Source organism: Siphateles boraxobius, unplaced genomic scaffold, assembly GCF_051911475.1.
Source record: "Siphateles boraxobius isolate OS27281-9 unplaced genomic scaffold, OSU_SipBor_1 133, whole genome shotgun sequence".
Lineage (NCBI taxonomy): Eukaryota > Metazoa > Chordata > Actinopteri > Cypriniformes > Leuciscidae > Siphateles > Siphateles boraxobius.
Genome location: NW_027508737.1, coordinates 279472 through 294843, shown reverse-complemented (window position 1 = coordinate 294843; position 15372 = coordinate 279472). Strand labels below are relative to the sequence as shown.

General features: G+C 38.2%; 1 long non-coding RNA gene across 1 annotated transcript; it reads right to left on the bottom strand.

Moving 5' to 3' along the window:
- Positions 1-8854: 8854 nt before the first annotated feature.
- On the bottom strand, positions 8855-14988 carry LOC143737951 (uncharacterized). Its single transcript, XR_013203788.1, has 5 exons — positions 14936-14988; positions 14062-14080; positions 10183-10325; positions 9776-9820; positions 8855-9126 (listed from the first exon to the last, which is right to left on the bottom strand). It is a non-coding gene; the product is annotated as an uncharacterized LOC143737951 (long non-coding RNA).
- Between the last annotated feature and the right edge of the window lie 384 nt (positions 14989-15372).

The following is a 15372-nucleotide window of genomic DNA, read 5'->3' as shown; positions in this document are numbered from 1 at the left end:
GCCCTGGCCTTGAATGACAAGGTAAGAAAAATAAGACTAAATCAAAATTAAATAACCAGGACTAGGTTGACCATGTGATTTTTCTCAGGAGATGTTTTGAGCATTTTACTTCAGATACCGGATTATCAGCAAACTGCCAAGAGAATTGCTAATTTAACGTTAGCTGGCTACTTAAAATAAACTAGCAATCTATTCAGTCAGCATATTTGTATTTGATCTGTGTGAATTACAGAAATGTAAGACTTGCTAGACCTAAGTTACTTTTAGCTACCAAGCTCTGTGGTTAATGAAAATTAAATCAAGCATTTATTCTCCAACTTTCAGAGATAAATTGAAATGAGTGGAGCATATTCACCCAAGAAGAGGAAACTGACTTACTTCTTCAAAAGGTGGGGTGATATTCCAGACATGTTTAGCATGACTAGCTCTGTAACATGTTGGCAGTAGAGATGGGACAGTATGAAAATGACCAAAATTATCACAGTGTTCGGTATTATTGCGGTATTTTTAAAAGTGTGTTCAATATGTTCAGAAAGCACTGACAGCCTGTCAGTGACAGGCCTACACAAGCTGAAATAGTTTCAAAAAGTGTAACAGTGCTTAATATATTACAAAAATATAGGCAATATGCTTGTAAAAACTATTGAAAACGGTCTGAAACACTGAAAGAACTTGAACCAGAGATGTCTGGCTGAGATCCAGGAAGATTTATTTACAACTCCAACGTGAAGTCAACTATGAAGTTGTATTTGACGTTACATGTGAAGTTGGATGTGGTTCTAAAATATAAACAAATAATAATGCACAATAATAAGCATCTGACTTACTATGAAAATTATTTACCAGTACTAAATATTATAGCCACCAGCATACAAGAAACAATACTAAGAATTACATTAATTTCTCTGTAATAATTAACATAATTTTTACCGTTACACCGGCAATCATCTCATCCCTAGTTGGCAGCAGACTTTACAGTGATGTACTCAGCAGACTTACCAGATGATTTAATTGATATCATATCAACATTCTATTAATGTTAAAGTTACGATGACTAAGATATGATCTGCTCCTAGGTTTGTTATACAGGCATGAGTTAAGAATCATCATTGACATTAAGCATTCTTCCTTTTGTATTTCCCCTCATATATAGAGTGGAGCCGAAGACTGGAGTAAATGACACTGGACAGAGTGGCAGAAGTGAGGAGACGTGTAAAGAGGTGGAAATTATTTTTTCAACAATTACATTTCATGTAAATAAACTTGCGTGCACGTCTTCTTTAAGGACAGGCTAATAAGAAGTCCCTCTAGTGGACAGAACGTACCAGCAACCACATGCTTGTAATGGCATTGACAATGAATAAGCCTGCTAGTGTAGTACATATTATTTTACAGGCTACAATTGAGCATTAAATATTCGAATATTATTTGAATATTTAAAAAAAATATAAAATGGAATTCTAATGGTATTATAGAGGAAGATTGACAGCTCTATTATGTAGTGACTGTACCAATATAATTTCTCGCAGAAAATGTTGCAATATTGAACTATATCCATCTCCCCACCTCTACTCTGGACAGGGCCAAGGAACTGTGGACATGGGGCAGGACACTGGAGCTGTGGACATGGGGCAGGACACTGGAGCTGTGGACATGGGGCAAGAAACTGGAGCTGTGGACATGGGGCAGGACACGGGAGCTGTGGACATGGGGCAAAACACTGGAGCTGTGGACATAGGGCAGGACACGAGAGCTGTGGACATGTTGCAGGACACGAGAGCTGTGGACATGGGGCAAAACACTGGAGCTGTGGACATAGGGCAGGACACGAGAGCTGTGGACATGTTGCAGGACACGAGAGCTGTGGACATGGGGCAAAACACTGGAGCTGTGGACATGGGGCAGGACACTGGAGCAGTGGACATGGGGCAGGACACTGGAGCAGTGGACATGGGGCAGGACACTGGAGCAGGAGGTGGAGCCTGTCACAACTTGCCAGACTGCTGGAAGGTACACCAGTATGAATACTTCTGTAAGACCTATCCATTTCTTATGGTAAAAGAGAAAAATTTGGGATGCAAAACATGTAGTGCTGTAAGATCACTCGGAGCAGAGCATAGTGGTAAACTCAGGTACACCTTATCAAGTGAATGGCAAAATTGTCTGATTGGCCCTTATGGTAACACGACTGCAAAACACTCATACATGCTGTTGAAACAGTTGCTGTAAGTAGTGCAGAATGTGAGAGAGGTTTTTCTGAAATGAATGCAATTGTTACACCTTTACGTTCCCTGCTGAGAATTGAAAATGTGTCCTCTCTAATGTTTGTTAACATTGTTGGCCCTCCATTAGCATCTTGGGACCCCACTAAATTTGTTAGAAAGTGGGTAGCAAGGAGGAGATCTGCAGAGCACCTGGCGTGTAAGAAAAGGCAGACTAATACTGAGGTGTTTGCATACCAGCCATTGTGGGAAGTAATGAAGTTATAGATGAGTGATGAGTTATAGATGTGTGTTCTCTGTACTGTTTTTAAGAATGTGTATGAAATGAAATGTAAAATCAAAATTAAATTACAAAGGTAAAACACAAATAAATTCAAATGTTGATTGTAAAACTAACCAGTGTTATCATCATTTTTATATCTTAAAGCTGCAGTCCGCAGTTTTCGCCATCTCTGTTCGAAATCTGCAATTGCAGTTATTCGCGGAATTATCAACTTTACGTGGGTTGTGTAATGAGGCAACCACTGGAGCCAGAAATCAAAACTTTGCCTTTTTATGTGTGTGTGTGTGTGTGTGTGTGTGTGTGTGTGTGTGTGTGTGTGTGTGTGTGTGTGTGTGTGTGTGTGTGTGTGTGTGTGTGTGTGTGTGTGTGTGTGTGTGTGTGTGTGTGTGTGTGTGTGTGTGTGTGTGTGTGTTGTCGTAGTAAAGAGAGAGAATGGGAGAAGGAAGTTTGTATGAGGTGGACCTGGTCACCACAGACCCAAATCTTCTCAGCTGTTGCTACTGTCATATGCTGCACTGTCTCTCCATGTGGCACATTATGTTTGGCACATTGTATGGGTCACTATATCATAACAAGGTATTACAATGTGTAATCAAGTGATGACTGATTAGCAGTAATGTAAATGCTAAATGTCCTAATACCTGTTGCAAAGTAAATGCTCTTAACCTTGCAGTTTTTCACATATCATGTAATACTCAATTTCTCCATTTCTTTGCACAAAACTCTCCAGAAAGTGCTATTTAATGGTTTATTTTTCAAAAAAAAATTTGAAATTTGAAAATTTCAAAAAAAAATTCCCCCGGACCCCCCTAGGGAGAGCACCCCCACATAATAAATCCCAATTTAACCCCTGCTAGTACTTATTCCGATAGTCACTAGTAACTATTCTTTTGTTACTAGTAACAAAAAAAAATTTTTGCCATTGACTTCTATGGGGATCTGTCATTTAGATATCAACTATTCAGTTCTGACTAGTATCTATTCCAATTGTGACTAGTACATATATATTAGATAATGGTAGTTATTCTTTAGGTACTGGTACTTATTTTTTAGATACTAGTACTTATTCATTAGCTACTAGTACTTATTCAATAGATACTAGTACTTATTCATTAGATACTAGTACTTATTCATTAGATACTAGTACTTATTCATTAGATACTAGTACCTATTAATTAGATACTAATACTTATCAATTAGCTACTAGTACTCATTCAATAGATACTAGTACTTATTCATTAGATACTAGTACTTGTTTATTAGATACTAGTACTTATTCATTAGATACTAGTACTTATTCAATAGATACTAGTACTTATTCAATAGATATTGAATGTCCATTGACGCACAGTGACAGCACAGGCACCACCAATCTGCAGCAGCTCGAGCCATTTTGGGCTCCTCGTCCGCGGCAGGCAGATCGTCTGCATCGGCTGTGGTGGCAGCAGCTTCAGCCGCCTCCGGTTCCTCCATAGCCCTCACCTGCTCGTCGCTATACTGTGGCTCATAAAGGTAGCCACGAACATCCGTTTCTACCATAACTTCGTCAAAATCCAGATCCTCCATAATGCATCCGCCTGTGTATTTAGTACCTTCGTCCATATTTTCAAAAAGTTTCTCCCGGTGAAATCAAACGCACTGGCACTGATCTGATTGCAGGGCCCGACATTAACTTTTTGAGGCAGTAAATTTATGTTTCACTTGTCCATGCACAAAAGTCACTTGTCCGGGTAATCAATTTGCAAGTCCTGTCAGTCTAAACATCAAGCGCAAAAAAACTGGAACTTGCGCCCTGTTTTCTGTCAGCCTTTCTAAACCGTATTTTTGTCCCGCCAAAGCCTTATTTGACCGGTGAGTGATGCAGATGAGTGATGTAGATGACTGACTGCTGCGCTTGTTTAACCGAGAGAACGAGCAGAGAGAGTGAAAGCCCCGCTCGCTCGCGCGCACTCACACCGTCTTCAAACTATCTTGCTCTCTCTCCCTCCCTCGCGCATATTAATTAATTGAGTTGACTAGATATCTTTGAGAATACACGATGGTAAAAGGTCGGAAGACCGAAGTTTTTTTTTTTTTCTGAACTACCACTGGTTGTGAATGTGCTAAAATAACGTTGCCTTATCTTCTCTGAAAAGCTTTTCACACATTCAGTGTGACACCACACTTTCAATAAACAAAACAAAAAATCTATCCAGTGATGAAATGTTTTCTGTGTTGACAAATCTTATGTGATGTCCTAAACTGCCTGTATAATCACACAACGTGTGCCGTGGTCCGTTAATGACACGTCTGATTCGCGAACTAACGTTAATGACTCCTTTAAACGACTCACTTTAATGAATGGTTAAAACAATTGATCTGTCCAACACTGAACTCACGAGACATCGGAAACACTATACAAAGTTGAATTGTAATGTAGAATGCGGCCTGTTATTGCTTGACAACAGACCGCTGGTAACCTAAGTATAACACACCGCTGCCATGAAAACCAGAACGTTGCCATGGATTCTAACCATAGATTCTAACCGTAGAGACGGAACGGACTATTTTCTTTAGCGGAAGCAATACAATCGTTTTTTAAATCAATAAACTCCTTTTTAAATCAATATTTTGTGTAAAATTATTGATTTATTTGGTAGGTAGCCTTGTAATAAGCGGGATAATGTAGAGTGAGGCGGTTGTTATAGTGAATACAATCCCTTCAGGCTCATTAGGACCCCGACGCGAATCGAAGCTCGCTCTACATTATCCCTTAATTTTACATAAGTTATATATGGCAGAAAAATAAAATATCGCAATGTCATTTTTTCAATGTCGTGCAGCCCTAATACAAATGCTGTTAATGCTTGTTTACAGTACACGGCTAGCCAGCTAACGTCACTTACTTGTCAGCCAGGTTGGGTTGACCCCGACAGACACCACAGAGCATAACTCCGTCTTCATAAATAACCCAGTCGAATTCATCTTTCCATTTGGTTACACATTTTCGTTCCCGTTTTAATTCGTATGGTACTGTTGGTGTAAGGTGACTTCCCAGATAGCAATGAGTCGGCGGACCACCCAAATAAAGTAGCAGAATCAACTGTAAAATAACACTGGGCAACTTTCTTTATTAAAAAATGGTAACACTATAATAAGGTTTAATTTTGTTAGCATTAGTTGAACCAAAAATTTTATAAGACATTTTTAAGAAATTTGTATGTGTTAACATTAGTCAATGCACTGTGAACTAACATGAACGCACATATTTTATAATAACAATAACAAAGGCTATTGCTCTCTGTTAGTTAATGCATTAACAAATGAGACCTTATTGTAAAGTGTTATCAAAAAATCTATTGCCTAACAAAAAAACAAAACAAAAAAAACCTAAATAAGTCATTGGATAACATTGGGCTGCATATAAAGAAACTAAATGCATGTGCCATGGATCAATAAAATGGAATCGCCTCTGCACCGACAATAAGGAAATTAATTCAATCAAACCATATCGTTGATGAAAATAATTCGAGAACAATTATAACCCAATGTTTTTGAAAAAAAAATATTTTTAATATTACAGTGATAGTAAACATCTTTAATAGCTTAAGTACGGTTTCAAATGACATTGCTGTCAGTGTGAGCTGCGCGCGCTGAAGCTGAAGAGAACGAAACTGAATCGCTTTGCTAGAAGATTAATCAACTCAACGGTTGCCCAATTTACTAATTTATTACAATAGTGAATACAATTATAATTATATGACAGTCCCAATCAGCTTTTAATGTTTTGCATTGTTGTTTAAAGTGCGCGCGCTGAAGCTGAAGAGAACGAGCACCGGGAAACTGAAGAACTTTTCTAGCAGGTTGTTTAAACGAAATGCATCATATGTGAGATTAATCATATATTTATATTACATCAACTTTATATCACGACTTATCTGCAAAAAATGACGTGAATGCACAATCGAACTTGTGCTGGTCATAATGTGTAGGCCCTGTTCTGGACGTGCAATTCCCACAACAAGCGCGCTGAAACGGCAACTAAACTCAGAGAATTTACAACGTTTTATTACAATAATGTTCTCATTATAATGGCATGTATATGACAGTCCCAATTATAGTTATAAATGTGCATTTCTGTTTGAGCTGCACACGCTAAAGATGATCACCCGTACAATGAAGCGCTACTGCATCATTAACTCAACCAAACGCATCCCATATTAGATTAATCAGATATATATACACAAAATAAACATATTATTGCAACTTACAATGGCACAGAATGCTGCGAATGCTCAATAGAACTTGACTGTGCTTGTCATGAAGGCTTAACTCCATAAACGCGCTCTTTCCGCCACAACGCGCTCGTCGCGCTGAAACACTGGCGAACAAGAATTCACAACATTCTTTTGCGGTAGTGCTCTTATTATAATATTATGAAGCTTATGTGACAGATTTGTGCTGCACACGTTGCACTGAACTGTATATCTTCCTTTTCGAAGTGAATCCAATCATTCAGAACCATCATAGTGAACAGCGCTAATCTCTCAACTGAAGTAAATAATCTATCTATCGGCTTTGATATATTGGCCCAATTTTCTTATCGGCTCGATAACGATAACGATAACGTCAAAGACCATTTATCGGCCGATATCAATATGTGGTCGATATATCGTGCATCCCTAATACCAATATATTGGAACGTCTGTTTATATAGGCCTTCTCCATTAATAAAGGAGTCCAGACATTGGAAAAATATCAGTCCACAATCCACATGCGTTTTATATTTAATATGAGGGAAATAGACATGCATGCGTGACACAAAAAATCTTTAACTTTTAGGTATAGCAAATTATTTTTTAGAAAAGTCTGCTAGACTAACGTCGCTCATAAATCATGAAAATGCACACATCTACCATCTCTTGAGTTTATTAAAAATCTTTAACTTTTAGGTATAGCTAAATATTTTTTAGTAATTCTGTCAATTACATTAGATTTCATTGAAGGTAAATTGGAGCGGCCACACTGAGCTGTGCGTAACGCCCACAGACGTGAAGTGAACGATGTCCGGTACGGTCTGAAAAGGTTAACTCTGCGGCGATGCTTGTGCAAAACAGATTTAACTAATCATAAAGTCAATAAGGATACATAACACAGCCTTCTATAGGCCTACACTAAAAAGTGACTGTTCTTTTGTGACTGTCCCCCCCCCCCCCCCCCCCCTCTTACAATATAGTTCCAACGTCACTGGACATGAAGAAGACTGACATGAAGAAGAGCTAAATTCGCGAGATGGACATATGCGCATATTTGTTCTGTGTTTTCTTTCTAAACAGTTATATGTTTATGTTGTATTTTTCATGTTTTCATCACGCAATCATGTTTTTGATGCGGTGGGGACGCGTTCACGTTACATGTGAATTATCAATTATCAAAATAATATCCTTTTTAAAGTAAGATTTGTTCTTAGAGTTTTTAAGGGATCTCGCATTGTCTTGTAGACACAATCCAATGCAAATTATTTTTTCTTTTTATTCCTTCTGAGCAGATAAATGGAAGGTCTTATGAATTTCACATTAAATTTTAAAAAGGAGCCAAAACGTATGAAAGTGGGCTACCTAAACAAAACCTGCATGGGCCCAAAGGTACAAAACCTGCTCTGGGCCCGAACGGGATGGCCCACAATGGGCCATCATGGGCTTAATGTGGGCAGCACGCTAGTTTGGGCTGCTCACAGATAGCCCGCGGTGAGCCCAAAGCAGTGGGCCTCGCCTGGGCAAGCCCGCACTGGGCCTGTTTAGGTTTGGCGTGGGCTGGCCCTAGCCCACTGTCCCCACAAAAAGCCAGCGTGGGCCCCGCAGGGGCATGTTTGCAGGGTCCCCATGCGGTGGGCAAAGTGTGGGTATACTGTGGGTACAGTGGGTTAAGTGTGGGCATACTGTGGGTACATTGGGTTAAGTGTGGGCATACTGTGGGTACAGTGGGTTAAATGTGGGCATACTGTGGGTACATTGGGTTAAGTGTGGACATACTGTGGGTACATTGGGTTAAGTGTGGGCATACTGTGGGTACATTGGGTTAAGTTTGGGCATACTGTGGGTGCACTAGGAAAAGTGTGGGCATACTGCGGACAAATTATCCAATTTATCCAAATTTATCCAAATTTATCCAAATTTATCCAAATTATCCAACAATTTCAAAGATGTGTTGTAATATACCTGTGGCCTTAACAAACAAGATTAGTTTGGTTCTACTTTGCATTTGCCACAATACATGCAAAATAATTTCACTTGTTGAAAGTCGAAGTAGTATTACAAGTCATATGTTTTAAATAATTTCATTTATTCACAGTCATGTAAAATATATATACAAATAGCCCTACTTTTGAACAAAGTAATCTAGTCGTCAGCATGTAAATCGTGAAAAAAATTCAGGAATGTTTGAACAGAACTGTCAAAAGAGCGGCATTTATTTGAAAAAGATTTTGAGTAAAAAAAAAAAAAGTCAAAACAAAAAATTAATTTAAAACCACATCAATCAATCCCCTCAGATACTGGAGTAACTTGCTCCTTCCACCATCCCAGTCTCTTGCATTAGGATCAGCATCAACCCCTTTGGATGCTGCTTCAGCTGTGTCATCATCTAAAGTGAGAAAAAAAACAACAACAACAATTGAAATGTTAACATAAAAAAATGTATTAAAAAAAAACGGGGGTTGTTCCAAGTGTAATTTATTCACTTGTGTTTTCCCAATGGTTAGGCCATTTCCACCTCAGAAAAAAAATAATCTTCTGTACTTTGACTGGAGGATAATTTGAGTTCCGGGAAAATAGTTACAGGTTTTTTTATTAATATTAAAAACAAATATAGGTGGTGTTGTTGAGAGAGAAACATACAGAGAGTGAACCAATTGAGTGCATGATGAAATGAGAGCATGAGAACAATTTACAAAATTATCAACACAATATATAATTCTGTCAACTTGTACTCACACTCATGTCATTCCAAACCTGCATTATTTCTTCTGTGGAAGATTCTTCTGATATTTCGAAAAATTACTCAATAAAAAGTCAATGGGATTTTCATTGTATAGACAAAACAGATTAAACATTATTCAAAATTCTTCTTTTGCATTCCACAGAAAAAAGTAAATAATACATGTTTGGAACAACATGAAGAACAATCCCTTTAATGTCTTTATCAAGAAATCATTGATGGCTTTAACTTGCAGCATGGATATGTCATTTTTATAAAAGAAAATACAGAGTCTGACAGTCAAAAATGTACTTACACAGAAAAAGAGTGGCCTGTGCGGCTCTCTGTTGGGTTTATTTAGCTGTTTGACACACAACACAATTAAGGAAAGAAGAGAGAAGACAACTGAGTATTAGTAATATTACATATTACATAAATCTATACAAATAAAACTTATATTTTTTTTCGTAAGTGATTATTGACTAATTAATATGTCAGGAGTTCTCAACTCTGGTCCTCGAAGTGCACTGTCTTGCAGTTTATGTCCAGACCTGATCAATTTCACTTGCTCTTTTAACCAAAAGAGCTCGATTAGGCTAGCTGTTCAGGTGTGTTGGACTTGGACCAGGGTTTGGTGCTAAAGTCTGCAGGACAGTGGTCCTCAAGGGCCAGAGCTGAGATCCTCTGCAATATGTTCTGAACATGACAAGATGGATCACTTACAGCAGTGGTGTCCAGTCCTGGTCATGGAGGAGTTTAGCTGTCTGTACTTTCTGCTGATCCTGAAGACCTCGATCAACTGGTTCAAATCTGCTTAACTGGGGTTGGAGCTCAGTTCTGCAATCAGGATTAGATGGCAATGAATACTGAAAAGAGAGAGGACAAACAACATTTTAATGTTATAAACCCAGTTTAAACTTTTATTCATGAATATGTACAATAACATCTAATAATTTATGCTACATATGACACCACTGTACTGCAAAATACAGTGTTTGTTCAGTGGGTGAGGCACATCTCATTTAAAAAAATTTGATACCCAAAATATTAACAGATAACATAAGCAAAATGTTTATGAAAATACAGTTATATATATGGTGTAAAGAACGTTTTTGTAAATGTCTATGACAAATCTACAATGCAAAAACTGAGAATGTGTCAGACAGTGATTCCAACAGAATACTTACACCATCAGTGCCCAACCAGTCTATCGCGGTCTACTGGTAGACCGCGGACTGATCCCAAGTCGATCGCGAGGAGTGTAGATTTTTTTTTTTAAATAAAAGTTTTTTTTATGTGTGTGTTATATTTTTTATTAAATGTACACTACAGCCTATATCATGAGTCCTTGCCAACATGTCCACAAAAAAAGTATTTAAAAAAGAGAAAAAGAAAAAAGTAGGTCACGTTTAACCGCGCGTTTTTAGGTCGCGCGTGACATGCATGACAGGAGTTTGACAGTTGTCAACAGTAACTAGAAGCTAGCGAACAGCGGTTACACGCTCCTAAACGTAAACATGGCTGAGGGGAAACGAGCCAAGACCTACCATTTTCACCCTGAATGGGAGGAAGATTATTGTTTTGTTTATTCTCATTCAAAGCCTGTTTGTTTGATCTGCAAAGCAACGGTGGCGTTGGCAAAAAAAGGAAATCTGGAGCGGCATTTTAAAACCGTACACGGGAGCTACGAGAGGGATTTCCCTGCAAAAACGCCTTTACGTGCCACAAAAGTGCGGGATTTGAAAGCACAGCTTGCTGCGCGGCAATCTATCTTCACCAAACCGAAGACCCAGGGTAAGGCCGCAACTATTGCTTCCTATCGCGTTAGTCACGTCCTTGCTAAACACAAGAAGCCATTCAATGACGGCGATATGGTGAAGGAAGCCTTTCGCGAGGCAGCGGATAGCCTTTTTGACGACTTTAAAAATAAAACAGAGATCGTGAAGGCCATTAAAGAAGTGCAACTCTCCCGGAATACTACAACAAGGCGATTTGAGAGAATGGCTGTGGATGTAGAGGAGCAACTGAAGAAGGATATTGACGCGTGTGAGTGCTTTTCCCTCCAATTTGACGAGTCGACTGATATGGTGGATGTGGCACAATTTGTCTGTTTTCATCAGGATGGTTTTTGGAGACATGAGCGCCAAGGAAGAGCTACTCACAATTTTGCCATTAAAAGGACACACCAGAAGTGAGGATATTTTTAATGCTTTCATGGGATTTGTTAGCGAGACAAAACTGCCGCTCTTCAAGCTGATCTCCATCACAACTGATGGGGCGCCTGCTATGATGGGCCGCACCTGTGGGTTCATTGCACTGTGAAAAGAAAGTGAATCTTTCCCGGATATCCTGAATTATTATTGTATAATTCACCAGCAAGCGTTGTGTGGAAAGATTTTAAATATGAAAGAAGTTATGGATATTGCGATGAAGATTGTGTGTTCAATTCGGGCCAGGAGTCTGCAGAGAAGGCTTTTCCGTGCTTACTTGGAGGAGAATGATGCTGAGCACACAGACCTGCTGCTTCACACGGATGTTAGGTGGTTAAGCAGAGGATAATATTTTGGCCAGATTCAAGGACTTCCTGACGCTTTCAAAACATGTGTATTACTATACAAAGCTAGAGGACCACCAGTGGCTTTTAGATTGATCTTTCCTCACTGATCTCACTGGCGAGCTCAATGAATTGAATTTAGTGCTGCAGGGTAAGGATAAAGATGTAGTCAACATGATGAGTTCAGTGAAAACATTTAAAAGCAAGCTAAAGCTGATGTCAAGCAGGCTGCAGCGTGGTAACCTGTGCAACTTCCCTCACATGCAAGCAGACTACAACGTCAAGGTAAAGGTGTGACACAGCTTGACAGTGCACGCTATGAGGAGCATGTTCAGAGCATCTTGGCAGAGTTTGAGAGGCGTTTTACTGACTTTGCATCCATCGAGCCTGTAGCCAGCTATATGTGTTATCCATTTGGTGCAAGTATTGATGTTGGTGACATTGCCGACAAAGTCAAAGCACTTTTCGACTTGGAAAGCTCCGCACTTGAGGATGAGATTCTGACATTGCAAAATGACATTGAAATCAAAGCCAGATCCACATCCGCTTAACCTGGAGAGCATGTAGTGTTCTGGAATCTACTGGTGGAGGAGAAGTATCCCAATCTCAGAAGATGTGCCTTGAACCTGACAGCTCTTTTTGGATCAACTTATTTGTGTGAGTCTGCTTTCTCGCACATGAAAATCATCAAGTCCAAGTACAGATCAACAATGACTGATGACCACCTTGCAGCCTGCCTACGCCTTGCAACCAGCTCATACACTCCTGACTACGAGAAGCTATCCTCCTCCTCCCAGTGCCAGGTCTCCCACTAAGGTAGAAAGTGATTTCCTTTTTTCAAACTCAGAGATCTGTCATGAGTCAGGTTATCTTCTCTTTGCTTCTCACTATCCTTTTACTCAACCTTTTCTTGTTTGTCCGGTACAGACGCAATAGTTTTGTCTGTGTCCTGCTTCAGCTGTGTGAGATCCTCTGATCCTTTTCCCTGCTCCTTCTCTACGGGTGATCAGTTCTATTTCCTCATGAAGACAGTCTTTTATTCAGTCTTTTCTTCTTTTGACTGTTTTGTTTTACCCAGTTATGTGTGCCATAACGACAGACTGGCTTGTTTATATTTTCCATTAAATCCTGTCAACTCCTGCTCTTGGATCCTTTTATTATAACTCTGACAGATCTACCTGTTTTGTATCTGATTAATTGTTCTGTTTGGTTCATATTAAGGTCAGTTATTACTATTATTTTTATTTATATTAATATTATTAATATTTATATTTATATTATTCTTATTTTGTGTGTGTGAGAGAGAGAGTGTGTGTGTGTGTGTGTGTGTGTGTGTGTGTGTATGTGTGAGAGAGAGTGTGTTTGTGTGTGTGTGTGAGAGAGAGTGAGAGAGAGAGTGTGTGTGTGTGAGAGAGAGAGAGAGAGAGAGAGTGTGTTTGTGAGAGAGTGTGTGTGTGAGAGAGAGAGAGAGAGAGTGTGTTTGTGTGTGTGTGAGAGAGAGAGTGTGTGTGTGAGAGAGAGAGAGAGAGAGAGAGAGAGAGAGAGAGAGAGAGAGAGAGTGTGTGTGTGAGAGAGAGAGATACAGCGCACTATGCAAACTGGCAACTGTGTGAGATGAATTTGTCTGTGTGTGTTGTGATGTCTAGTAGTTGTGTGACAACAATAACTACTTGTCTTTCATTTTTTATGTTACATGCTTGCTTTATCAAAGTGTTTGTTTTCTTTGATTATATAACATGTTAATTATTTGTTGTTATTGGTTGTCTCCATCTGCTTTTCTGCTTGTTTAATTGTTATAATAAGCAGATTGCTTGTCTCTTTGTCTGTCAACTGTTTGTATTATTTTGTGAAGCAACCTTGGTATCTTGAAAGGCACTATAAAAAATAAACTTATTATTATTAAGAAAAAGTGTTGTGAGATTAGTTACTGCAGGCTGGAAACGATGTGTGTGGGTTTGCGATATTGACACTGGACTGGTAGATCTCGGGAGGTTGGCTACTTGAAAAGTAGATCTTGGGTCAAAAAAGGTTGGGCACCCCTGACTTACACAGAGCAGTACCAATTGTCTGATTACACACAAGGAAAAAGTAGAAAAATAAACAAATATTAATATTTCAGTGAAATATTTACAGTATCTGTATGGATAAAGTTGATGAAATGTATACATTTAAAAGAAATTATTACATTCATATTTAATGTTATTAAATGAATGAATATTATTTCATGGCCTAAATGTTTTACTTCCATTATATTTTTTTCATAATTAAGTTAATTAAATATTACAGATGGTTGATTTCATTTCAGTTATCAATTAAAGTTAGAATTGTAAAATCTGTTATTTTTAGCTCACGTTAACATTATAGTTATGACGTTATGTAAATAGCCTAACGTTATATGATTTGCTGCCTGTCAGTGCGCAGTGTTTACAAGGTGTCTATCAATTATGAACGGTCATAATCATATTTAACGAGATGTAGTTAGAGTGTGTAGCTTATGTATTGTATTTACACTACATAAATACTCGTTTAACGTTACATCGCTATTCAAAACTTTAAAATAAAGACATCACTGATTCAGCCGGGCCATTGTGTTTACATTAGCTCGGCCCTAGTTCATCGCGTAAACGGTAACGTTAAAACAATAATGAACCAAATTATAATAGCACCAAAAGGTATGTAAAACACTTACATTACACTTACACTTACACAAACTTGAATTCATTTAGTTTTAAAGTATATATTACCTCGGAGATTACCTCGGAGACCGTTTCATTTAAACAGCAGCAGAGTAACGTTAGCTATAATCAGATAACAATAACATGAGTGTAATTTAATACCAATTACTTAATTCATTACCATTTTGACCCGTTTCACTAATTTTAATAGAAAACTCAAATTACTATGGAAATTTAAAAAGCTTACCTGTTTGGTGCAAAGCTGGGCGGCCAGTCGGATCCAGATGGACAGCTCCTTTCGCGATGGAAAGTTCCAGCAGTCTCATTGGTATGAATTAATCACGTGATGACGCCATCTACTGTGTTACTTATAATTTTTCTTTTTTCTTTTGTAGTTTCAGAAATATAATATTATAATATATATGTGTGTCTGTGTGTGTATATATATATATATATATATATATATATATATATATATATATATATATAAAATCAGTGATGTATTTGTATAAAAATATATAATTTTATAATAATAAATACATCACTGATGAATACCAAAACAAATCAGTCAACTATTTGCATTGTTTTATTGTGACAAATAAGTTAATTTTATTTAATAAATATGGTAACACTTTCTATGCAGACCATGCTTATAAATACAAAAAACTGCTCAAAACCCACCTG